The sequence below is a fragment of the Oncorhynchus gorbuscha genome, linkage group LG22 (assembly GCF_021184085.1).
Source record: "Oncorhynchus gorbuscha isolate QuinsamMale2020 ecotype Even-year linkage group LG22, OgorEven_v1.0, whole genome shotgun sequence".
NCBI lineage: Eukaryota > Metazoa > Chordata > Actinopteri > Salmoniformes > Salmonidae > Oncorhynchus > Oncorhynchus gorbuscha.
In genome coordinates, this window is record NC_060194.1 from 1 (window position 1) to 24,585 (window position 24,585).

Consider the following 24,585-nt stretch of genomic DNA (forward strand, 5'->3'; position numbering starts at 1 on the left):
GCTTGTCAGCAGTGAATGGGCCACCAGGCATAGCCTACAGAAAGTGATAATTTTACAACTGAAAGACAATGCAGTAACTCATTAACTCATGGAGTGTTGCCCTCATTCATTTGTTATTAAGTACAGCTGTTTTCTTATTTTCCTTGATCTTTGCTCAGCTCCAGAAGGTTTGCATTTGAGAGTGTTTATTATAAATGGTTATTTTATCATCTCATTAGTACTGCTAAGCAGCATGACTCCTGTGAGGCACTAAACATCTGTCAGAAGTGGGATTTGAACCCACGCCTCCATGGGAGACTGCGACCTGAACGCAGCGCCTTAGACCGCTCGGCCATCCTGACTACAGCACAGTACCTGGGTATCGGGTTAAATAGTATGGGGTGAAAGTAGAAATAGGCACAGCCTTCTAAAATCACCACAGAGACCAGTAAATTTATGCACGATACCGACTTGCACTTTCAATAGTCATTTGTTTTTATCAATGAAAAACTCCAGTCATTGATTTAACCTCAATATGGCCTTCAATGGAAAAGAGTAGTAAATCGTCATTGAATGAACGCTAAACTGGCCTCAGAATATGGCCATTCTGATATAAATGATCAAATTCCTCAGATAAGACCGAAAAAGTGTCTGTAAACATCAGCAATCATCAGGGTAAGAGTGACAACAGGTCCACATGGAGGAAATCTAACAAATGGCTTAGTGGGTATTTTCAACGCAATCGTGTTATTATTTATTTTTAGGGTTTAACAAGGCAGCTCACCTGTGACCTGTGGCTTGACATTAGATGCGGCGACTTCGATTACCCTGCAGGCTATATTTTTGTTCTTCCCGCCAATACAATCCACTGACAACGACCGACGAGTTGTGCGTTCCGAGATGCTTTTTGTTATTCGCCTGTTTGTGGGCCGCCTGTGAAATTGCGCGATTCTTGCAATTCTCTTTCAGCCTCTCATCAACTAGCTGATTTTGCAGAATATTAAAAATACGATAGTTATTCACTACTCATATTAACTAGGTGTCATTTACATTACCTTAAGTCATTTATTTTTCAACTGGATTTTACAAAGGTGCATGACATGCAGGCGCTAAAAAGTTGTCAGGAGTGGGTTTCAAACCATGCCTATAGGGGAGTTTGCGACCTGAATGACTTAATGGTTATTTTCAATGCAATCGTGTTTTTACTTTTTCTTTTAGGGTTTAACAAGGTTTCTCACCAATGACTTTAGATGTGGCCAGTTCGATTACCCTGCAGACTTTAAGAGTGTCTTCAGAATATGGCCATTTTGACATGAATTTAAAAATGCCTCAGATAGGACCAAAAAAGTGTCTGGAGCTATCCGTCAGGGTAAGAGTGACAACAGGTTTCCACATGTCAAATGGGGGAAATCTTAGGAAATGGCTTAATGGTTATTCATGAGAATCGTGTTGTTGTATTGTTGAGTGTATCATGGGATCTCACCTGAAATCTTTGGCTTGACTACAAACCTGTAACCTATGCTACTGTGGCCTATAGAGCTAGAAGGATGGATAACCAGGTGTGTAAAGGTGTGAGGTGGGATCCTATCCCAAATGGACAACTAATCCCTATGTACTTGTGGAGATCTGAGAGAATATGATTGGTATAAGAAACACGACTAAACTTCAACCTCCGGAGGGGTCAAGAAAATTCAATTTCGTTGTCGGCAGGATTCGAACCTGCGCAGGAAGATCCTAATGGATTTCTAGTCCATCGCCTTAACCACTCGGCCACGACAACAGGCTTGTCAGCAGTGAATGGGCCACCAGGCATAGCCTACAGAAAGTGATAATTTTACAACTGAAAGACAATGCAGTAACTCATTAACATGGAGTGTTGCCCTCATTCATTTGTTATTAAGTCAACTGTTTTCTTATTTTCCTTGATCTTTGCTCAGCTCCAGAAGGTTTGCATTTGAGAGTGTTTATTATAAATGGTTATTTTATCATCTCATTATTACTGCTAAGCAGCATGACTCCTGTGAGGCACTAAACATCTGTCAGAAGTGGGATTTGAACCCACGCCTCCATGGGAGACTGCGACCTGAACGCAGCGCCTTAGACCGCTCGGCCATCCTGACTACAGCACAGTACCTGGGTATCGGGTTAAATAGTATGGGGTGACAGTAGAAATAGGCACAGCCTTCTAAAATCACCACAGAGACCAGTAAATTTATGCACGATACCGACTTGCACTTTCAATAGTCATTTGTTTTTATCAATGAAAAACTCCAGTCATTGATTTAACCTCAATATGGCCTTCAATGGAAAAGAGTAGTAAATCGTCATTGAATGAACGCTAAACTGGCCTCAGAATATGGCCATTCTGATATAAATGATCAAATTCCTCAGATAAGACCGAAAAAGTGTCTGTAAACATCAGCAATCATCAGGGTAAGAGTGACAACAGGTCCACATGGAGGAAATCTTAACAAATGGCTTAGTGGGTATTTTCAACGCAATCGTGTTATTATTTATTTTTAGGGTTTAACAAGGCAGCTCACCTGTGACCTGTGGCTTGACATTAGATGCGGCGACTTCGATTACCCTGCAGGCTATATTTTTGTTCTTCCCGCCAATACAATCCACTGACAACGACCGACGAGTTGTGCGTTCCGAGATGCTTTTTGTTATTCGCCTGTTTGTGGGCCGCCTGTGAAATTGCGCGATTCTTGCAATTCTCTCTTTCAGCCTCTCATCAACTAGCTGATTTTGCAGAATATTAAAAATACGATAGTTATTCACTACTCATATTAACTAGGTGTCATTTACATTACCTTAAGTCATTTATTTTTCAACTGGATTTTACAAAGGTGCATGACATGCAGGCGTTAAAAAGTTGTCAGGAGTGGGTTTCAAACCATGCTTATAGGGGAGTCTGCGACCTGAATGACTTAATGGTTATTTTCAATGCAATCGTGTTTTTACTTTTTCTTTTAGGGTTTAACAAGGTTTAGATGTGGCCAGTTCGATTACCCTGCAGACTTTAAGAGTGTCTTCAGAATATGGCCATTTTGACATGAATTTAAAAATGCCTCAGATAGGACCAAAAAAGTGTCTGGAGCTATCCGTCAGGGTAAGAGTGACAACAGGTTTCCACATGTCAAATGGGGGAAATCTTAGGAAATGGCTTAATGGTTATTCATGAGAATCGTGTTGTTGTATTGTTGAGTGTATCATGGGATCTCACCTGAAATCTTTGGCTTGACTACAAACCTGTAACCTATGCTACTGTGGCCTATAGAGCTAGAAGGATGGATAACCAGGTGTGTAAAGGTGTGAGGTGGGATCCTATCCCAAATGGACAACTAATCCCTATGTACTTGTGGAGATCTGAGAGAATATGATTGGTATAAGAAACACGACTAAACTTCAACCTCCGGAGGGGTCAAGAAAATTCAATTTCGTTGTCGGCAGGATTCGAACCTGCGCAGGAAGATCCTAATGGATTTCTAGTCCATCGCCTTAACCACTCGGCCACGACAACAGGCTTGTCAGCAGTGAATGGGCCACCAGGCATAGCCTACAGAAAGTGATAATTTTACAACTGAAAGACAATGCAGTAACTCATTAACATGAAGTGTTGCCCTCATTCATTTGTTATTAAGTCAAGCTGTTTTCTTATTTTCCTTGATCTTTGCTCAGCTCCAGAAGGTTTGCATTTGAGAGTGTTTATTATAAATGGTTATTTTATCATCTCATGATTACTGCTAAGCAGCATGACTCCTGTGAGGCACTAAACATCTGTCAGAAGTGGGATTTGAACCCACGCCTCCATGGGAGACTGCGACCTGAACGCAGCGCCTTAGACCGCTCGGCCATCCTGACTACAGCACGGTACCTGGGTATCGGGTTAAATAGTATGGGGTGAAAGTAGAAATAGGCACAGCCTTCTAAAATCACCACAGAGACCAGTAAATTTATGCACGATACCGACTTGCACTTTCAATAGTCATTTGTTTTTATCAATGAAAAACTCCAGTCATTGATTTAACCTCAATATGGCCTTCAATGGAAAAGAGTAGTAAATCGTCATTGAATGAACGCTAAACTGGCCTCAGAATATGGCCATTCTGATATAAATGATCAAATTCCTCAGATAAGACCGAAAAAGTGTCTGTAAACATCAGCAATCATCAGGGTAAGAGTGACAACAGGTCCACATGGAGGAAATCTTAACAAATGGCTTAGTGGGTATTTTCAACGCAATCGTGTTATTATTTATTTTTAGGGTTTAACAAGGCAGCTCACCTGTGACCTGTGGCTTGACATTAGATGCGGCGACTTCGATTACCCTGCAGGCTATATTTTTGTTCTTCCCGCCAATACAATCCACTGACAACGACCGACGAGTTGTGCGTTCCGAGATGCTTTTTGTTATTCGCCTGTTTGTGGGCCGCCTGTGAAATTGCGCGATTCTTGCAATTCTCTTTCAGCCTCTCATCAACTAGCTGATTTTGCAGAATATTAAAAATACGATAGTTATTCACTACTCATATTAACTAGGTGTCATTTACATTACCTTAAGTCATTTATTTTTCAACTGGATTTTACAAAGGTGCATGACATGCAGGCGTTAAAAAGTTGTCAGGAGTGGGTTTCAAACCATGCTTATAGGGGAGTCTGCGACCTGAATGACTTAATGGTTATTTTCAATGCAATCGTGTTTTTACTTTTTCTTTTAGGTTAACAAGGTTTAGATGTGGCCAGTTCGATTACCCTGCAGACTTTAAGAGTGTCTTCAGAATATGGCCATTTTGACATGAATTTAAAAATGCCTCAGATAGGACCAAAAAAGTGTCTGGAGCTATCCGTCAGGGTAAGAGTGACAACAGGTTTCCACATGTCAAATGGGGGAAATCTTAGGAAATGGCTTAATGGTTATTCATGAGAATCGTGTTGTTGTATTGTTGAGTGTATCATGGGATCTCACCTGAAATCTTTGGCTTGACTACAAACCTGTAACCTATGCTACTGTGGCCTATAGAGCTAGAAGGATGGATAACCAGGTGTGTAAAGGTGTGAGGTGGGATCCTATCCCAAATGGACAACTAATCCCTATGTACTTGTGGAGATCTGAGAGAATATGATTGGTATAAGAAACACGACTAAACTTCAACCTCCGGAGGGGTCAAGAAAATTCAATTTCGTTGTCGGCAGGATTCGAACCTGCGCAGGAAGATCCTTGGATTTCTAGTCCATCGCCTTAACCACTCGGCCACGACAACAGGCTTGTCAGCAGTGAATGGGCCACCAGGCATAGCCTACAGAAAGTGATAATTTTACAACTGAAAGACAATGCAGTAACTCATTAACTCATTGAAATGTTCCCTTCATTCATTTGTTATTAAGTACAGCTGTTTTCTTATTTTCCTTGATCTTTGCTCAGCTCCAGAAGGTTTGCATTTGAGAGTGTTTATTATAAATGGTTATTTTATCACCTCATGATTACTGCTAAGCAGCATGACTCCTGTGAGGCACTAAACATCTGTCAGAAGTGGGATTTGAACCCACGCCTCCATGGGAGACTGCGACCTGAACGCAGCGCCTTAGACCGCTCGGCCATCCTGACTACAGCACGGTACCTGGGTATCGGGTTAAATAGTATGGGGTGAAAGTAGAAATAGGCACAGCCTTCTAAAATCACCACAGAGACCAGTAAATTTATGCACGATACCGACTTGCACTTCAATAGTCATTTGTTTTTATCAATGAAAAACTCCAGTCATTGATTTAACCTCAATATGGCCTTCAATGGAAAAGAGTAGTAAATCGTCATTGAATGAACGCTAAACTGGCCTCAGAATATGGCCATTCTGATATAAATGATCAAATTCCTCAGATAAGACCGAAAAAGTGTCTGTAAACATCAGCAATCATCAGGGTAAGAGTGACAACAGGTCCACATGGAGGAAATCTTAACAAATGGCTTAGTGGGTATTTTCAACGCAATCGTGTTATTATTTATTTTTAGGGTTTAACAAGGCAGCTCACCTGTGACCTGTGGCTTGACATTAGATGCGGCGACTTCGATTACCCTGCAGGCTATATTTTTGTTCTTCCCGCCAATACAATCCACTGACAACGACCGACGAGTTGTGCGTTCCGAGATGCTTTTTGTTATTCGCCTGTTTGTGGGCCGCCTGTGAAATTGCGCGATTCTTGCAATTCTCTTTCAGCCTCTCATCAACTAGCTGATTTTGCAGAATATTAAAAATACGATAGTTATTCACTACTCATATTAACTAGGTGTCATTTACATTACCTTAAGTCATTTATTTTTCAACTGGATTTTACAAAGGTGCATGACATGCAGGCGTTAAAAAGTTGTCAGGAGTGGGTTTCAAACCATGCTTATAGGGGAGTCTGCGACCTGAATGACTTAATGGTTATTTTCAATGCAATCGTGTTTTTACTTTTTCTTTTAGGGTTTAACAAGGTTTAGATGTGGCCAGTTCGATTACCCTGCAGACTTTAAGAGTGTCTTCAGAATATGGCCATTTTGACATGAATTTAAAAATGCCTCAGATAGGACCAAAAAAGTGTCTGGAGCTATCCGTCAGGGTAAGAGTGACAACAGGTTTCCACATGTCAAATGGGGGAAATCTTAGGAAATGGCTTAATGGTTATTCATGAGAATCGTGTTGTTGTATTGTTGAGTGTATCATGGGATCTCACCTGAAATCTTTGGCTTGACTACAAACCTGTAACCTATGCTACTGTGGCCTATAGAGCTAGAAGGATGGATAACCAGGTGTGTAAAGGTGTGAGGTGGGATCCTATCCCAAATGGACAACTAATCCCTATGTACTTGTGGAGATCTGAGAGAATATGATTGGTATAAGAAACACGACTAAACTTCAACCTCCGGAGGGGTCAAGAAAATTCAATTTCGTTGTCGGCAGGATTCGAACCTGCGCAGGAAGATCCTAATGGATTTCTAGTCCATCGCCTTAACCACTCGGCCACGACAACAGGCTTGTCAGCAGTGAATGGGCCACCAGGCATAGCCTACAGAAAGTGATAATTTTACAACTGAAAGACAATGCAGTAACTCATTAACATGGAGTGTTGCCCTCATTCATTTGTTATTAAGTCAACTGTTTTCTTATTTTCCTTGATCTTTGCTCAGCTCCAGAAGGTTTGCATTTGAGAGTGTTTATTATAAATGGTTATTTCATCACCTATTATTACTGCTAAGCAGCATGACTCCTGTGAGGCACTAAACATCTGTCAGAAGTGGGATTTGAACCCACGCCTCCATGGGAGACTGCGACCTGAACGCAGCGCCTTAGACCGCTCGGCCATCCTGACTACAGCTCAGTACCTGGGTATCGGGTTAAATAGTATGGGGTGACAGTAGAAATAGGCACAGCCTTCTAAAATCACCACAGAGACCAGTAAATTTATGCACGATACCGACTTGCACTTTCAACAGTCATTTGTTTTTATCAATGAAAAACTCCAGTCATTGATTTAACCTCAATATGGCCTTCAATGGAAAAGAGTAGTAAATCGTCATTGAATGAACGCTAAACTGGCCTCAGAATATGGCCATTCTGATATAAATGATCAAATTCCTCAGATAAGACCGAAAAAGTGTCTGTAAACATCAGCAATCATCAGGGTAAGAGTGACAACAGGTCCACATGGAGGAAATCTTAACAAATGGCTTAGTGGGTTCAACGCAATCGTGTTATTATTTATTTTTAGGGTTTAACAAGGCAGCTCACCTGTGACCTGTGGCTTGACATTAGATGCGGCGACTTCGATTACCCTGCAGATGATATTTTTGTTCTTCCCGCCAATACAATCCACTGACAACGACCGACGAGTTGTGCGTTCCGAGATGCTTTTTGTTATTCGCCTGTTTGTGGCCCGCCTGTGAAATTGCGCGATTCTTGCAATTCTCTTTCAGCCTCTCATCAACTAGCTGTTTTTGCAGAATATTAAAAATACGATAGTTATTCACTACTCATATTAACCAGGTGTCATTTACATTACCTTAAGTCATTTATTTTTCAACTGGATTTTACAAAGGTGCATGACATGCAGGCGCTAAAAAGTTGTCAGGAGTGGGTTTCAAACCATGCCTATAGGGGAGTTTGCGACCTGAATGACTTAATGGTTATTTTCAATGCAATCGTGTTTTTACTTTTTCTTTTAGGGTTTAACAAGGTTTAGATGTGGCCAGTTCGATTACCCTGCAGACTTTAAGAGTGTCTTCAGAATATGGCCATTTTGACATGAATTTAAAAATGCCTCAGATAGGACCAAAAAAGTGTCTGGAGCTATCCGTCAGGGTAAGAGTGACAACAGGTTTCCACATGTCAAATGGGGGAAATCTTAGGAAATGGCTTAATGGTTATTCATGAGAATCGTGTTGTTGTATTGTTGAGTGTATCATGGGATCTCACCTGAAATCTTTGGCTTGACTACAAACCTGTAACCTATGCTACTGTGGCCTATAGAGCTAGAAGGATGGATAACCAGGTGTGTAAAGGTGTGAGGTGGGATCCTATCCCAAATGGACAACTAATCCCTATGTACTTGTGGAGATCTGAGAGAATATGATTGGTATAAGAAACACGACTAAACTTCAACCTCCGGAGGGGTCAAGAAAATTCAATTTCGTTGTCGGCAGGATTCGAACCTGCGCAGGAAGATCCTAATGGATTTCTAGTCCATCGCCTTAACCACTCGGCCACGACAACAGGCTTGTCAGCAGTGAATGGGCCACCAGGCATAGCCTACAGAAAGTGATAATTTTACAACTGAAAGACAATGCAGTAACTCATTAACTCATTAAAATGAAGTGTTGCCCTCATTCATTTGTTATTAAGTACAGCTGTTTTCTTATTTTCCTTGATCTTTGCTCAGCTCCAGAAGGTTTGCATTTGAGAGTGTTTATTATAAATGGTTATTTTATCACCTCATGATTACTGCTAAGCAGCATGACTCCTGTGAGGCACTAAACATCTGTCAGAAGTGGGATTTGAACCCACGCCTCCATGGGAGACTGCGACCTGAACGCAGCGCCTTAGACCGCTCGGCCATCCTGACTACAGCACAGTACCTGGGTATCGGGTTAAATAGTATGGGGTGAAAGTAGAAATAGGCACAGCCTTCTAAAATCACCACAGAGACCAGTAAATTTATGCACGATACCGACTTGCACTTTCAATAGTCATTTGTTTTTATCAATGAAAAACTCCAGTCATTGATTTAACCTCAATATGGCCTTCAATGGAAAAGAGTAGTAAATCGTCATTGAATGAACGCTAAACTGGCCTCAGAATATGGCCATTCTGATATAAATGATCAAATTCCTCAGATAAGACCGAAAAAGTGTCTGTAAACATCAGCAATCATCAGGGTAAGAGTGACAACAGGTCCACATGGAGGAAATCTTAACAAATGGCTTAGTGGGTATTTTCAACGCAATCGTGTTATTATTTATTTTTAGGGTTTAACAAGGCAGCTCACCTGTGACCTGTGGCTTGACATTAGATGCGGCGACTTCGATTACCCTGCAGGCTATATTTTTGTTCTTCCCGCCAATACAATCCACTGACAACGACCGACGAGTTGTGCGTTCCGAGATGCTTTTTGTTATTCGCCTGTTTGTGGGCCGCCTGTGAAATTGCGCGATTCTTGCAATTCTCTTTCAGCCTCTCATCAACTAGCTGTTTTTGCAGAATATTAAAAATACGATAGTTATTCACTACTCATATTAACTAGGTGTCATTTACATTACCTTAAGTCATTTATTTTTCAACTGGATTTTACAAAGGTGCATGACATGCAGGCGCTAAAAAGTTGTCAGGAGTGGGTTTCAAACCATGCCTATAGGGGAGTCTGCGACCTGAATGACTTAATGGTTATTTTCAATGCAATCGTGTTTTTACTTTTTCTTTTAGGGTTTAACAAGGTTTAGATGTGGCCAGTTCGATTACCCTGCAGACTTTAAGAGTGTCTTCAGAATATGGCCATTTTGACATGAATTTAAAAATGCCTCAGATAGGACCAAAAAAGTGTCTGGAGCTATCCGTCAGGGTAAGAGTGACAACAGGTTTCCACATGTCAAATGGGGGAAATCTTAGGAAATGGCTTAATGGTTATTCATGAGAATCGTGTTGTTGTATTGTTGAGTGTATCATGGGATCTCACCTGAAATCTTTTGTTTGACTACAAACCTGTAACCTATGCTACTGTGGCCTATAGAGCTAGAAGGATGGATAACCAGGTGTGTAAAGGTGTGAGGTGGGATCCTATCCCAAATGGACAACTAATCCCTATGTACTTGTGGAGATCTGAGAGAATATGATTGGTATAAGAAACACGACTAAACTTCAACCTCCGGAGGGGTCAAGAAAATTCAATTTCGTTGTCGGCAGGATTCGAACCTGCGCAGGAAGATCCTAATGGATTTCTAGTCCATCGCCTTAACCACTCGGCCACGACAACAGGCTTGTCAGCAGTGAATGGGCCACCAGGCATAGCCTACAGAAAGTGATAATTTTACAACTGAAAGACAATGCAGTAACTCATTAACTCATTAAAATGAAGTGTTGCCCTCATTCATTTGTTATTAAGTCAACTGTTTTCTTATTTTCCTTGATCTTTGCTCAGCTCCAGAAGGTTTGCATTTGAGAGTGTTTATTATAAATGGTTATTTTATCATCTCTCATTAGTACTGCTAAGCAGCATGACTCCTGTGAGGCACTAAACATCTGTCAGAAGTGGGATTTGAACCCACGCCTCCATGGGAGACTGCGACCTGAACGCAGCGCCTTAGACCGCTCGGCCATCCTGACTACAGCACGGTACCTGGGTATCGGGTTAAATAGTATGGGGTGAAAGTAGAAATAGGCACAGCCTTCTAAAATCACCACAGAGACCAGTAAATTTATGCACGATACCGACTTGCACTTTCAATAGTCATTTGTTTTTATCAATGAAAAACTCCAGTCATTGATTTAACCTCAATATGGCCTTCAATGGAAAAGAGTAGTAAATCGTCATTGAATGAACGCTAAACTGGCCTCAGAATATGGCCATTCTGATATAAATGATCAAATTCCTCAGATAAGACCGAAAAAGTGTCTGTAAACATCAGCAATCATCAGGGTAAGAGTGACAACAGGTCCACATGGAGGAAATCTTAACAAATGGCTTAGTGGGTATTTTCAACGCAATCGTGTTATTATTTATTTTTAGGGTTTAACAAGGCAGCTCACCTGTGACCTGTGGCTTGACATTAGATGCGGCGACTTCGATTACCCTGCAGGCTATATTTTTGTTCTTCCCGCCAATACAATCCACTGACAACGACCGACGAGTTGTGCGTTCCGAGATGCTTTTTGTTATTCGCCTGTTTGTGGGCCGCCTGTGAAATTGCGCGATTCTTGCAATTCTCTTTCAGCCTCTCATCAACTAGCTGTTTTTGCAGAATATTAAAAATACGATAGTTATTCACTACTCATATTAACTAGGTGTCATTTACATTACCTTAAGTCATTTATTTTTCAACTGGATTTTACAAAGGTGCATGACATGCAGGCGCTAAAAAGTTGTCAGGAGTGGGTTTCAAACCATGCCTATAGGGGAGTTTGCGACCTGAATGACTTAATGGTTATTTTCAATGCAATCGTGTTTTTACTTTTTCTTTTAGGGTTTAACAAGGTTTAGATGTGGCCAGTTCGATTACCCTGCAGACTTTAAGAGTGTCTTCAGAATATGGCCATTTTGACATGAATTTAAAAATGCCTCAGATAGGACCAAAAAAGTGTCTGGAGCTATCCGTCAGGGTAAGAGTGACAACAGGTTTCCACATGTCAAATGGGGGAAATCTTAGGAAATGGCTTAATGGTTATTCATGAGAATCGTGTTGTTGTATTGTTGAGTGTATCATGGGATCTCACCTGAAATCTTTGGCTTGACTACAAACCTGTAACCTATGCTACTGTGGCCTATAGAGCTAGAAGGATGGATAACCAGGTGTGTAAAGGTGTGAGGTGGGATCCTATCCCAAATGGACAACTAATCCCTATGTACTTGTGGAGATCTGAGAGAATATGATTGGTATAAGAAACACGACTAAACTTCAACCTCCGGAGGGGTCAAGAAAATTCAATTTCGTTGTCGGCAGGATTCGAACCTGCGCAGGAAGATCCTAATGGATTTCTAGTCCATCGCCTTAACCACTCGGCCACGACAACAGGCTTGTCAGCAGTGAATGGGCCACCAGGCATAGCCTACAGAAAGTGATAATTTTACAACTGAAAGACAATGCAGTAACTCATTAAAATGGAGTGTTGCCCTCATTCATTTGTTATTAAGTCAACTGTTTTCTTATTTTCCTTGATCTTTGCTCAGCTCCAGAAGGTTTGCATTTGAGAGTGTTTATTATAAATGGTTATTTTATCACCTCATGATTACTGCTAAGCAGCATGACTCCTGTGAGGCACTAAACATCTGTCAGAAGTGGGATTTGAACCCACGCCTCCATGGGAGACTGCGACCTGAACGCAGCGCCTTAGACCGCTCGGCCATCCTGACTACAGCACAGTACCTGGGTATCGGGTTAAATAGTATGGGGTGACAGTAGAAATAGGCACAGCCTTCTAAAATCACCACAGAGACCAGTAAATTTATGCACGATACCGACTTGCACTTTCAATAGTCATTTGTTTTTATCAATGAAAAACTCCAGTCATTGATTTAACCTCAATATGGCCTTCAATGGAAAAGAGTAGTAAATCGTCATTGAATGAACGCTAAACTGGCCTCAGAATATGGCCATTCTGATATAAATGATCAAATTCCTCAGATAAGACCGAAAAAGTGTCTGTAAACATCAGCAATCATCAGGGTAAGAGTGACAACAGGTCCACATGGAGGAAATCTTAACAAATGGCTTAGTGGGTATTTTCAACGCAATCGTGTTATTATTTATTTTTAGGGTTTAACAAGGCAGCTCACCTGTGACCTGTGGCTTGACATTAGATGCGGCGACTTCGATTACCCTGCAGGCTGATATTTTTGTTCTTCCCGCCAATACAATCCACTGACAACGACCGACGAGTTGTGCGTTCCGAGATGCTTTTTGTTATTCGCCTGTTTGTGGCCCGCCTTTGAAATTGCGCGATTCTTGCAATTCTCTTTCAGCCTCTCATCAACTAGCTGTTTGCAGAATATTAAAAATACGATAGTTATTCACTACTCATATTAACCAGGTGTCATTTACATTACCTTAAGTCATTTATTTTTCAACTGGATTTTACAAAGGTGCATGACATGCAGGCGCTAAAAAGTTGTCAGGAGTGGGTTTCAAACCATGCCTATAGGGGAGTTTGCGACCTGAATGACTTAATGGTTATTTTCAATGCAATCGTGTTTTTACTTTTTCTTTTAGGGTTTAACAAGGTTTAGATGTGGCCAGTTCGATTACCCTGCAGACTTTAAGAGTGTCTTCAGAATATGGCCATTTTGACATGAATTTAAAAATGCCTCAGATAGGACCAAAAAAGTGTCTGGAGCTATCCGTCAGGGTAAGAGTGACAACAGGTTTCCACATGTCAAATGGGGGAAATCTTAGGAAATGGCTTAATGGTTATTCATGAGAATCGTGTTGTTGTATTGTTGAGTGTATCATGGGATCTCACCTGAAATCTTTGGCTTGACTACAAACCTGTAACCTATGCTACTGTGGCCTATAGAGCTAGAAGGATGGATAACCAGGTGTGTAAAGGTGTGAGGTGGGATCCTATCCCAAATGGACAACTAATCCCTATGTACTTGTGGAGATCTGAGAGAATATGATTGGTATAAGAAACACGACTAAACTTCAACCTCCGGAGGGGTCAAGAAAATTCAATTTCGTTGTCGGCAGGATTCGAACCTGCGCAGGAAGATCCTAATGGATTTCTAGTCCATCGCCTTAACCACTCGGCCACGACAACAGGCTTGTCAGCAGTGAATGGGCCACCAGGCATAGCCTACAGAAAGTGATAATTTTACAACTGAAAGACAATGCAGTAACTCATTAACTCATGGAAGTGTTGCCCTCATTCATTTGTTATTAAGTCAGCTGTTTTCTTATTTTCCTTGATCTTTGCTCAGCTCCAGAAGGTTTGCATTTGAGAGTGTTTATTATAAATGGTTATTTTATCATCTCATTATTACTGCTAAGCAGCATGACTCCTGTGAGGCACTAAACATCTGTCAGAAGTGGGATTTGAACCCACGCCTCCATGGGAGACTGCGACCTGAACGCAGCGCCTTAGACCGCTCGGCCATCCTGACTACAGCACAGTACCTGGGTATCGGGTTAAATAGTATGGGGTGAAAGTAGAAATAGGCACAGCCTTCTAAAATCACCACAGAGACCAGTAAATTTATGCACGATACCGACTTGCACTTTCAATAGTCATTTTTTATCAATGAAAAACTCCAGTCATTGATTTAACCTCAATATGGCCTTCAATGGAAAAGAGTAGTAAATCGTCATTGAATGAACGCTAAACTGGCCTCAGAATATGGCCATTCTGATATAAATGATCAAATTCCTCAGATAAGACCGAAAAAGTGTCTGTAAACATCAGCAATCATCAGGGTAAGAGTGACAACAGGTCCACATGGAGGAAATCTTAACAAATGGCTTAGTGGGTATTTTCAACGCAATCGTGTTATTATTTATTTTTAGGGTTTAACAAGGCAGCTCACCTGTGACCTGTGGCTTGACATTAGATGCGGCGACTTCGATTACCCTGCAGATGATACTTTTGTTCTTCCCGCCAATACAATCCACTGACAACGACCGACGAGTTGTGCGTTCCGAGATGCTTTTTGTTATTCGCCTGTTTGTGGGCCGCCTGGTGAAATTGCGCGATTCTTGCAATTCTCTTTCAGCCTCTCATCAACTAGCTGATTTTGCAGAATATTAAAAATACGATAGTTATTCACTACTCATATTAACCAGGTGTCATTTACATTACCTTAAGTCATTTATTTTTCAACTGGATTTTACAAAGGTGCATGACATGCAGGCGCTAAAAAGTTGTCAGGAGTGGGTTTCAAACCATGCCTATAGGGGAGTTTGCGACCTGAATGACTTAATGGTTATTTTCAATGCAATCGTGTTTTTACTTTTTCTTTTAGGGTTTAACAAGGTTTAGATGTGGCCAGTTCGATTACCCTGCAGACTTTAAGAGTGTCTTCAGAATATGGCCATTTTGACATGAATTTAAAAATGCCTCAGATAGGACCAAAAAAGTGTCTGGAGCTATCCGTCAGGGTAAGAGTGACAACAGGTTTCCACATGTCAAATGGGGGAAATCTTAGGAAATGGCTTAATGGTTATTCATGAGAATCGTGTTGTTGTATTGTTGAGTGTATCATGGGATCTCACCTGAAATCTTTGGCTTGACTACAAACCTGTAACCTATGCTACTGTGGCCTATAGAGCTAGAAGGATGGATAACCAGGTGTGTAAAGGTGTGAGGTGGGATCCTATCCCAAATGGACAACTAATCCCTATGTACTTGTGGAGATCTGAGAGAATATGATTGGTATAAGAAACACGACTAAACTTCAACCTCCGGAGGGGTCAAGAAAATTCAATTTCGTTGTCGGCAGGATTCGAACCTGCGCAGGAAGATCCTAATGGATTTCTAGTCCATCGCCTTAACCACTCGGCCACGACAACAGGCTTGTCAGCAGTGAATGGGCCACCAGGCATAGCCTACAGAAAGTGATAATTTTACAACTGAAAGACAATGCAGTAACTCATTAACATGAAGTGTTGCCCTCATTCATTTGTTATTAAGTCAACTGTTTTCTTATTTTCCTTGATCTTTGCTCAGCTCCAGAAGGTTTGCATTTGAGAGTGTTTATTATAAATGGTTATTTCATCATCTCATTATTACTGCTAAGCAGCATGACTCCTGTGAGGCACTAAACATCTGTCAGAAGTGGGATTTGAACCCACGCCTCCATGGGAGACTGCGACCTGAACGCAGCGCCTTAGACCGCTCGGCCATCCTGACTACAGCACAGTACCTGGGTATCGGGTTAAATAGTATGGGGTGAAAGTAGAAATAGGCACAGCCTTCTAAAATCACCACAGAGACCAGTAAATTTATGCACGATACCGACTTGCACTTTCAATAGTCATTTGTTTTTATCAATGAAAAACTCCAGTCATTGATTTAACCTCAATATGGCCTTCAATGGAAAAGAGTAGTAAATCGTCATTGAATGAACGCTAAACTGGCCTCAGAATATGGCCATTCTGATATAAATGATCAAATTCCTCAGATAAGACCGAAAAAGTGTCTGTAAACATCAGCAATCATCAGGGTAAGAGTGACAACAGGTCCACATGGAGGAAATCTTAACAAATGGCTTAGTGGGTATTTTCAACGCAATCGTGTGTTTATTTATTTTTAGGGTTTAACAAGGCAGCTCACCTGTGACCTGTGGCTTGACATTAGATGCGGCGACTTCGATTACCCTGCAGATGATACTTTTGTTCTTCCCGCCAATACAATCCACTGACAACGACCGACGAGTTGTGCGTTCCGAGATGCTTTTTGTTATTCGCCTGTTTGTGGGCCGCCTGTGAAATTGCGCGATTCTTGCAATTCTCTTTCAGCCTCTCATCAACTAGCTGTTTTTGCAGAATATTAAAAATACGATAGTTATTCACTACTCATATTAACTAGGTGTCATTTACATTACCTTAAGTCATTTATTTTTCAACTGGATTTTACAAAGGTGCATGACATGCAGGCGCTAAAAAGTTGTCAGGAGTGGGTTTCAAACCATGCTTATAGGGGAGTCTGCGACCTGAATGACTTAATGGTTATTTTCAATGCAATCGTGTTTTTACTTTTTCTTTTAGGGTTTAACAAGGTTTCTCACCAATGACTTTAGATGTGGCCAGTTCGATTACCCTGCAGACTTTAAGAGTGTCTTCAGAATATGGCCATTTTGACATGAATTTAAAAATGCCTCAGATAGGACCAAAAAAGTGTCTGGAGCTATCCGTCAGGGTAAGAGTGACAACAGGTTTCCACATGTCAAATGGGGGAAATCTTAGGAAATGGCTTAATGGTTATTCATGAGAATCGTGTTGTTGTATTGTTGAGTGTATCATGGGATCTCACCTGAAATCTTTGGCTTGACTACAAACCTGTAACCTATGCTACTGTGGCCTATAGAGCTAGAAGGATGGATAACCAGGTGTGTAAAGGTGTGAGGTGGGATCCTATCCCAAATGGACAACTAATCCCTATGTACTTGTGGAGATCTGAGAGAATATGATTGGTATAAGAAACACGACTAAACTTCAACCTCCGGAGGGGTCAAGAAAATTCAATTTCGTTGTCGGCAGGATTCGAACCTGCGCAGGAAGATCCTAATGGATTTCTAGTCCATCGCCTTAAGCACGACAACAGGCTTGTCAGCAGTGAATGGGCCACCAGGCATAGCCTACAGAAAGTGATAATTTTACAAATGAAAGACAATGCAGTAACTCATTAACATGGGAGTGTTGCCCTCATTCATTTGTTATTAAGTCAACTGTTTTCTTATTTTCCTTGATCTTTGCTCAGCTCCAGAAGGTTTGCATTTGAGAGTGTTTATTATAAATGGTTATTTCATCATCTCATTAGTACTGCTAAGCAGCATGACTCCTGTGAGGCACTAAACATCTGTCAGAAGTGGGATTTGAACCCACGCCTCCATGGGAGACTGCGACCTGAACGCAGCGCCTTAGACCGCTCGGCCATCCTGACTACAGCACGGTACCTGGGTATCGGGTTAAATAGTATGGGGTGAAAGTAGAAATAGGCACAGCCTTCTAAAATCACCACAGAGACCAGTAAATTTATGCACGATACCGACTTGCACTTTCAATAGTCATTTGTTTTTATCATCAATGAAAAACTCCAGTCATTGATTTAACCTCAATATGGCCTTCAATGGAAAAGAGTAGTAAATCGTCATTGAATGAACGCTAAACTGGCCTCAGAATATGGCCATTCTGATATAAATGATCAAATTCCTCAGATAAGACCGAAAAAGTGTCTGTAAACATCAGCAATCATCAGGGTAAGAGTGACAACAGGTCCACATGGAGGAAATCTTAACAAATGGCTTAGTGGGTATTTTCAACGCAATCGTGTTATTATTTATTTTTAGGGTTTAACAAGGCAGCTCACCTGTGACCTGTGGCTTGACATTAGATGCGGCGACTTCGATTACCCTGCAGATATATTTTTGTTCTTCCCGCCAATACAATCCACTGACAACGACCGACGAGTTGTGCGTTCCGAGATGCTTTTTGTTATTCGCCTGTTTGTGGGCCGCCTGTGAAATTGCGCGATTCTTGCAATTCTCTTTCAGCCTCTCATCAACTAGCTGATTTTGCAGAATATTAAAAATACGATAGTTATTCACTACTCATATTAACTAGGTGTCATTTACATTACCTTAAGTCATTTATTTTTCAACTGGATTTTACAAAGGTGCATGACATGCAGGCGCTAAAAAGTTGTCAGGAGTGGGTTTCAAACCATGCTTATAGGGGAGTCTGCGACCTGAATGACTTAATGGTTATTTTCAATGCAATCGTGTTTTTACTTTTTCTTTTAGGGTTTAACAAGGTTTAGATGTGGCCAGTTCGATTACCCTGCAGACTTTAAGAGTGTCTTCAGAATATGGCCATTTTGACATGAATTTAAAAATGCCTCAGATAGGACCAAAAAAGTGTCTGGAGCTATCCGTCAGGGTAAGAGTGACAACAGGTTTCCACATGTCAAATGGGGGAAATCTTAGGAAATGGCTTAATGGTTATTCATGAGAATCGTGTTGTTGTATTGTTGAGTGTATCATGGGATCTCACCTGAAATCTTTGGCTTGACTACAAACCTGTAACCTATGCTACTGTGGCCTATAGAGCTAGAAGGATGGATAACCAGGTGTGTAAAGGTGTGAGGTGGGATCCTATCCCAAATGGACAACTAATCCCTATGTACTTGTGGAGATCTGAGAGAATATGATTGGTATAAGAAACACGACTAAACTTCAACCTCCGGAGGGGTCAAGAAAATTCAATTTCGTTGTCGGCAGGATTCGAACCTGCGCAGGAAGATCCTAATGGATTTCTAGTCCATCGCCTTAACCACTCGGCCACGACAACAGGCTTGTCAGCAGTGAATGGGCCACCAGGCATAGCCTACAGAAAGTGATAATTTTACAACTGAAAGACAATGCAGTAACTCATTAACATGGAGTGTTGCCCTCATTCATTTGTTATTAAGTCAACTGTTTTCTTATTTTCCTTGATCTTTGCTCAGCTCCAGAAGGTTTGCATTTGAGAGTGTTTATTATAAATGGTTATTTCATCATCTGCTACTCCTGTGAGGCACTAAACATCTGTCAGAAGTGGGATTTGAACCCACGCCTCCATGGGAGACTGCGACCTGAACGCAGCGCCTTAGACCGCTCGGCCATCCTGACTACAGCTCAGTACCTGGGTATCGGGTTAAATAGTATGGGGTGACAGTAGAAATAGGCACAGCCTTCTAAAATCACCACAGAGACCAGTAAATTTATGCACGATACCGACTTGCACTTTCAACAGTCATTTGTTTTTATCAATGAAAAACTCCAGTCATTGATTTAACCTCAATATGGCCTTCAATGGAAAAGAGTAGTAAATCGTCATTGAATGAACGCTAAACTGGCCTCAGAATATGGCCATTCTGATATAAATGATCAAATTCCTCAGATAAGACCGAAAAAGTGTCTGTAAACATCAGCAATCATCAGGGTAAGAGTGACAACAGGTCCACATGGAGGAAATCTTAACAAATGGCTTAGTGGGTATTTTCAACGCAATCGTGTTATTATTATTTTTAGGGTTTAACAAGGCAGCTCACCTGTGACCTGTGGCTTGACATTAGATGCGGCGACTTCGATTACCCTGCAGATGATACTTTTGTTCTTCCCGCCAATACAATCCACTGACAACGACCGACGAGTTGTGCGTTCCGAGATGCTTTTTGTTATTCGCCTGTTTGTGGGCCGCCTTGAAATTGCGCGATTCTTGCAATTCTCTTTCAGCCTCTCATCAACTAGCTGTTTTTGCAGAATATTAAAAATACGATAGTTATTCACTACTCATATTAACTAGGTGTCATTTACATTACCTTAAGTCATTTATTTTTCAACTGGATTTTACAAAGGTGCATGACATGCAGGCGCTAAAAAGTTGTCAGGAGTGGGTTTCAAACCATGCCTATAGGGGAGTCTGCGACCTGAATGACTTAATGGTTATTTTCAATGCAATCGTGTTTTTACTTTTTCTTTTAGGGTTTAACAAGGTTTAGATGTGGCCAGTTCGATTACCCTGCAGACTTTAAGAGTGTCTTCAGAATATGGCCATTTTGACATGAATTTAAAAATGCCTCAGATAGGACCAAAAAAGTGTCTGGAGCTATCCGTCAGGGTAAGAGTGACAACAGGTTTCCACATGTCAAATGGGGGAAATCTTAGGAAATGGCTTAATGGTTATTCATGAGAATCGTGTTGTTGTATTGTTGAGTGTATCATGGGATCTCACCTGAAATCTTTGGCTTGACTACAAACCTGTAACCTATGCTACTGTGGCCTATAGAGCTAGAAGGATGGATAACCAGGTGTGTAAAGGTGTGAGGTGGGATCCTATCCCAAATGGACAACTAATCCCTATGTACTTGTGGAGATCTGAGAGAATATGATTGGTATAAGAAACACGACTAAACTTCAACCTCCGGAGGGGTCAAGAAAATTCAATTTCGTTGTCGGCAGGATTCGAACCTGCGCAGGAAGATCCTAATGGATTTCTAGTCCATCGCCTTAACCACTCGCACGACAACAACAGGCTTGTCAGCAGTGAATGGGCCACCAGGCATAGCCTACAGAAAGTGATAATTTTACAACTGAAAGACAATGCAGTAACTCATTAACATGGTGTTGCCCTCATTCATTTGTTATTAAGTCAACTGTTTTCTTATTTTCCTTGATCTTTGCTCAGCTCCAGAAGGTTTGCATTTGAGAGTGTTTATTATAAATGGTTATTTCATCATCTCATTATTACTGCTAAGCAGCATGACTCCTGTGAGGCACTAAACATCTGTCAGAAGTGGGATTTGAACCCACGCCTCCATGGGAGACTGCGACCTGAACGCAGCGCCTTAGACCGCTCGGCCATCCTGACTACAGCACAGTACCTGGGTATCGGGTTAAATAGTATGGGGTGACAGTAGAAATAGGCACAGCCTTCTAAAATCACCACAGAGACCAGTAAATTTATGCACGATACCGACTTGCACTTTCAATAGTCATTTGTTTTTATCAATGAAAACTCCAGTCATTGATTTAACCTCAATATGGCCTTCAATGGAAAAGAGTAGTAAATCGTCATTGAATGAACGCTAAACTGGCCTCAGAATATGGCCATTCTGATATAAATGATCAAATTCCTCAGATAAGACCGAAAAAGTGTCTGTAAACATCAGCAATCATCAGGGTAAGAGTGACAACAGGTCCACATGGAGGAAATCTTAACAAATGGCTTAAATTTTCAACGCAATCGTGTTATTATTTATTTTTAGGGTTTAACAAGGCAGCTCACCTGTGACCTGTGGCTTGACATTAGATGCGGCGACTTCGATTACCCTGCAGGCTGATACTTTTGTTCTTCCCGCCAATACAATCCACTGACAACGACCGACGAGTTGTGCGTTCCGAGATGCTTTTTGTTATTCGCCTGTTTGTGGGCCGCCTGTGAAATTGCGCGATTCTTGCAATTCTCTTTCAGCCTCTCATCAACTAGCTGTTTTTGCAGAATATTAAAAACGATAGTTATTCACTACTCATATTAACTAGGTGTCATTTACATTACCTTAAGTCATTTATTTTTCAACTGGATTTTACAAAGGTGCATGACATGCAGGCGCTAAAAAGTTGTCAGGAGTGGGTTTCAAACCATGCTTATAGGGGAGTCTGCGACCTGAATGACTTAATGGTTATTTTCAATGCAATCGTGTTTTTACTTTTTCTTTTAGGGTTTAACAAGGTTTAGATGTGGCCAGTTCGATTACCCTGCAGACTTTAAGAGTGTCTTCAGAATATGGCCATTTTGACATGAATTTAAAAATGCCTCAGATAGGACCAAAAAAGTGTCTGGAGCTATCCGTCAGGGTAAGAGTGACAACAGGTTTCCACATGTCAAATGGGGGAAATCTTAGGAAATGGCTTAATGGTTATTCATGAGAATCGTGTTGTTGTATTGTTGAGTGTATCATGGGATCTCACCTGAAATCTTTGGCTTGACTACAAACCTGTAACCTATGCACTGTGGCCTATAGAGCTAGAAGGATGGATAACCAGGTGTGTAAAGGTGTGAGGTGGGATCCTATCCCAAATGGACAACTAATCCCTATGTACTTGTGGAGATCTGAGAGAATATGATTGGTATAAGAAACACGACTAAACTTCAACCTCCGGAGGGGTCAAGAAAATTCAATTTCGTTGTCGGCAGGATTCGAACCTGCGCAGGAAGATCCTAATGGATTTCTAGTCCATCGCCTTAACCACTCGGCCACGACAACAGGCTTGTCAGCAGTGAATGGGCCACCAGGCATAGCCTACAGAAAGTGATAATTTTACAACTGAAAGACAATGCAGTAACTCATTAACATGGAGTGTTGCCCTCATTCATTTGTTATTAAGTCAACTGTTTTCTTATTTTCCTTGATCTTTGCTCAGCTCCAGAAGGTTTGCATTTGAGAGTGTTTATTATAAATGGTTATTTCATCATCTCATTATTACTGCTAAGCAGCATGACTCTGTGAGGCACTAAACATCTGTCAGAAGTGGGATTTGAACCCACGCCTCCATGGGAGACTGCGACCTGAACGCAGCGCCTTAGACCGCTCGGCCATCCTGACTACAGCTCAGTACCTGGGTATCGGGTTAAATAGTATGGGGTGACAGTAGAAATAGGCACAGCCTTCTAAAATCACCACAGAGACCAGTAAATTTATGCACGATACCGACTTGCACTTTCAATAGTCATTTGTTTTTATCAATGAAAAACTCCAGTCATTGATTTAACCTCAATATGGCCTTCAATGGAAAAGAGTAGTAAATCGTCATTGAATGAACGCTAAACTGGCCTCAGAATATGGCCATTCTGATATAAATGATCAAATTCCTCAGATAAGACCGAAAAAGTGTCTGTAAACATCAGCAATCATCAGGGTAAGAGTGACAACAGGTCCACATGGAGGAAATCTTAACAAATGGCTTAATGGGTATTTTCAACGCAATCGTGTTATTATTAGGGTTTAACAAGGCAGCTCACCTGTGACCTGTGGCTTGACATTAGATGCGGCGACTTCGATTACCCTGCAGATGATACTTTTGTTCTTCCCGCCAATACAATCCACTGACAACGACCGACGAGTTGTGCGTTCCGAGATGCTTTTTGTTATTCGCCTGTTTGTGGGCCCGCCTGTGAAATTGCGCGATTCTTGCAATTCTCTTTCAGCCTCTCATCAACTAGCTGTTTTTGCAGAATATTAAAAATACGATAGTTATTCACTACTCATATTAACTAGGTGTCATTTACATTACCTTAAGTCATTTATTTTTCAACTGGATTTTACAAAGGTGCATGACATGCAGGCGCTAAAAAGTTGTCAGGAGTGGGTTTCAAACCATGCCTATAGGGGAGTTTGCGACCTGAATGACTTAATGGTTATTTTCAATGCAATCGTGTTTTTACTTTTTCTTTTAGGGTTTAACAAGGTTTAGATGTGGCCAGTTCGATTACCCTGCGACTTTAAGAGTGTCTTCAGAATATGGCCATTTTGACATGAATTTAAAAATGCCTCAGATAGGACCAAAAAAGTGTCTGGAGCTATCCGTCAGGGTAAGAGTGACAACAGGTTTCCACATGTCAAATGGGGGAAATCTTAGGAAATGGCTTAATGGTTATTCATGAGAATCGTGTTGTTGTATTGTTGAGTGTATCATGGGATCTCACCTGAAATCTTTGGCTTGACTACAAACCTGTAACCTATGCTACTGTGGCCTATAGAGCTAGAAGGATGGATAACCAGGTGTGTAAAGGTGTGAGGTGGGATCCTATCCCAAATGGACAACTAATCCCTATGTACTTGTGGAGATCTGAGAGAATATGATTGGTATAAGAAACACGACTAAACTTCAACCTCCGGAGGGGTCAAGAAAATTCAATTTCGTTGTCGGCAGGATTCGAACCTGCGCAGGAAGATCCTAATGGATTTCTAGTCCATCGCCTTAACCACAGGCTTGTCAGCAGTGAATGGGCCACCAGGCATAGCCTACAGAAAGTGATAATTTTACAACTGAAAGACAATGCAGTAACTCATTAACATGGAGTGTTGCCCTCATTCATTTGTTATTAAGTCAGCTGTTTTCTTATTTTCCTTGATCTTTGCTCAGCTCCAGAAGGTTTGCATTTGAGAG

General features: G+C 41.2%; 26 non-coding genes across 26 annotated transcripts; all 26 read right to left on the minus strand.

Moving 5' to 3' along the window:
• Positions 1 to 258: 258 nt before the first annotated feature.
• On the minus strand, positions 259 to 341 carry trnal-cag. Its single transcript has one exon. It is a non-coding gene; the product is annotated as a tRNA-Leu (tRNA).
• A 1,336-nt stretch (positions 342 to 1,677) lies between these two features.
• On the minus strand, positions 1,678 to 1,759 carry trnas-aga. Its single transcript has one exon. It is a non-coding gene; the product is annotated as a tRNA-Ser (tRNA).
• A 257-nt stretch (positions 1,760 to 2,016) lies between these two features.
• trnal-cag lies at positions 2,017 to 2,099 on the minus strand. The gene has a single exon. It is a non-coding gene; the product is annotated as a tRNA-Leu (tRNA).
• Positions 2,100 to 3,423: 1,324 nt separating this feature from the next.
• On the minus strand, positions 3,424 to 3,505 carry trnas-aga. Its single transcript has one exon. It is a non-coding gene; the product is annotated as a tRNA-Ser (tRNA).
• Positions 3,506 to 3,763: 258 nt separating this feature from the next.
• On the minus strand, positions 3,764 to 3,846 carry trnal-cag. Its single transcript has one exon. It is a non-coding gene; the product is annotated as a tRNA-Leu (tRNA).
• Positions 3,847 to 5,166: 1,320 nt separating this feature from the next.
• Positions 5,167 to 5,246, minus strand: trnas-aga. Its single transcript has one exon. It is a non-coding gene; the product is annotated as a tRNA-Ser (tRNA).
• Positions 5,247 to 5,507: 261 nt separating this feature from the next.
• trnal-cag lies at positions 5,508 to 5,590 on the minus strand. The gene has a single exon. It is a non-coding gene; the product is annotated as a tRNA-Leu (tRNA).
• A 1,321-nt stretch (positions 5,591 to 6,911) lies between these two features.
• On the minus strand, positions 6,912 to 6,993 carry trnas-aga. Its single transcript has one exon. It is a non-coding gene; the product is annotated as a tRNA-Ser (tRNA).
• A 256-nt stretch (positions 6,994 to 7,249) lies between these two features.
• trnal-cag lies at positions 7,250 to 7,332 on the minus strand. The gene has a single exon. It is a non-coding gene; the product is annotated as a tRNA-Leu (tRNA).
• A 1,318-nt stretch (positions 7,333 to 8,650) lies between these two features.
• On the minus strand, positions 8,651 to 8,732 carry trnas-aga. Its single transcript has one exon. It is a non-coding gene; the product is annotated as a tRNA-Ser (tRNA).
• A 266-nt stretch (positions 8,733 to 8,998) lies between these two features.
• trnal-cag lies at positions 8,999 to 9,081 on the minus strand. The gene has a single exon. It is a non-coding gene; the product is annotated as a tRNA-Leu (tRNA).
• A 1,322-nt stretch (positions 9,082 to 10,403) lies between these two features.
• Positions 10,404 to 10,485, minus strand: trnas-aga. Its single transcript has one exon. It is a non-coding gene; the product is annotated as a tRNA-Ser (tRNA).
• A 267-nt stretch (positions 10,486 to 10,752) lies between these two features.
• trnal-cag lies at positions 10,753 to 10,835 on the minus strand. The gene has a single exon. It is a non-coding gene; the product is annotated as a tRNA-Leu (tRNA).
• Positions 10,836 to 12,157: 1,322 nt separating this feature from the next.
• Positions 12,158 to 12,239, minus strand: trnas-aga. The gene has a single exon. It is a non-coding gene; the product is annotated as a tRNA-Ser (tRNA).
• Positions 12,240 to 12,496: 257 nt separating this feature from the next.
• Positions 12,497 to 12,579, minus strand: trnal-cag. Its single transcript has one exon. It is a non-coding gene; the product is annotated as a tRNA-Leu (tRNA).
• Positions 12,580 to 13,900: 1,321 nt separating this feature from the next.
• On the minus strand, positions 13,901 to 13,982 carry trnas-aga. Its single transcript has one exon. It is a non-coding gene; the product is annotated as a tRNA-Ser (tRNA).
• A 260-nt stretch (positions 13,983 to 14,242) lies between these two features.
• On the minus strand, positions 14,243 to 14,325 carry trnal-cag. The gene has a single exon. It is a non-coding gene; the product is annotated as a tRNA-Leu (tRNA).
• Positions 14,326 to 15,645: 1,320 nt separating this feature from the next.
• trnas-aga lies at positions 15,646 to 15,727 on the minus strand. The gene has a single exon. It is a non-coding gene; the product is annotated as a tRNA-Ser (tRNA).
• A 257-nt stretch (positions 15,728 to 15,984) lies between these two features.
• trnal-cag lies at positions 15,985 to 16,067 on the minus strand. Its single transcript has one exon. It is a non-coding gene; the product is annotated as a tRNA-Leu (tRNA).
• Positions 16,068 to 17,736: 1,669 nt separating this feature from the next.
• On the minus strand, positions 17,737 to 17,819 carry trnal-cag. Its single transcript has one exon. It is a non-coding gene; the product is annotated as a tRNA-Leu (tRNA).
• A 1,324-nt stretch (positions 17,820 to 19,143) lies between these two features.
• Positions 19,144 to 19,225, minus strand: trnas-aga. Its single transcript has one exon. It is a non-coding gene; the product is annotated as a tRNA-Ser (tRNA).
• A 237-nt stretch (positions 19,226 to 19,462) lies between these two features.
• trnal-cag lies at positions 19,463 to 19,545 on the minus strand. Its single transcript has one exon. It is a non-coding gene; the product is annotated as a tRNA-Leu (tRNA).
• A 1,320-nt stretch (positions 19,546 to 20,865) lies between these two features.
• Positions 20,866 to 20,945, minus strand: trnas-aga. The gene has a single exon. It is a non-coding gene; the product is annotated as a tRNA-Ser (tRNA).
• A 258-nt stretch (positions 20,946 to 21,203) lies between these two features.
• Positions 21,204 to 21,286, minus strand: trnal-cag. The gene has a single exon. It is a non-coding gene; the product is annotated as a tRNA-Leu (tRNA).
• Positions 21,287 to 22,600: 1,314 nt separating this feature from the next.
• trnas-aga lies at positions 22,601 to 22,682 on the minus strand. The gene has a single exon. It is a non-coding gene; the product is annotated as a tRNA-Ser (tRNA).
• A 256-nt stretch (positions 22,683 to 22,938) lies between these two features.
• Positions 22,939 to 23,021, minus strand: trnal-cag. Its single transcript has one exon. It is a non-coding gene; the product is annotated as a tRNA-Leu (tRNA).
• Between the last annotated feature and the right edge of the window lie 1,564 nt (positions 23,022 to 24,585).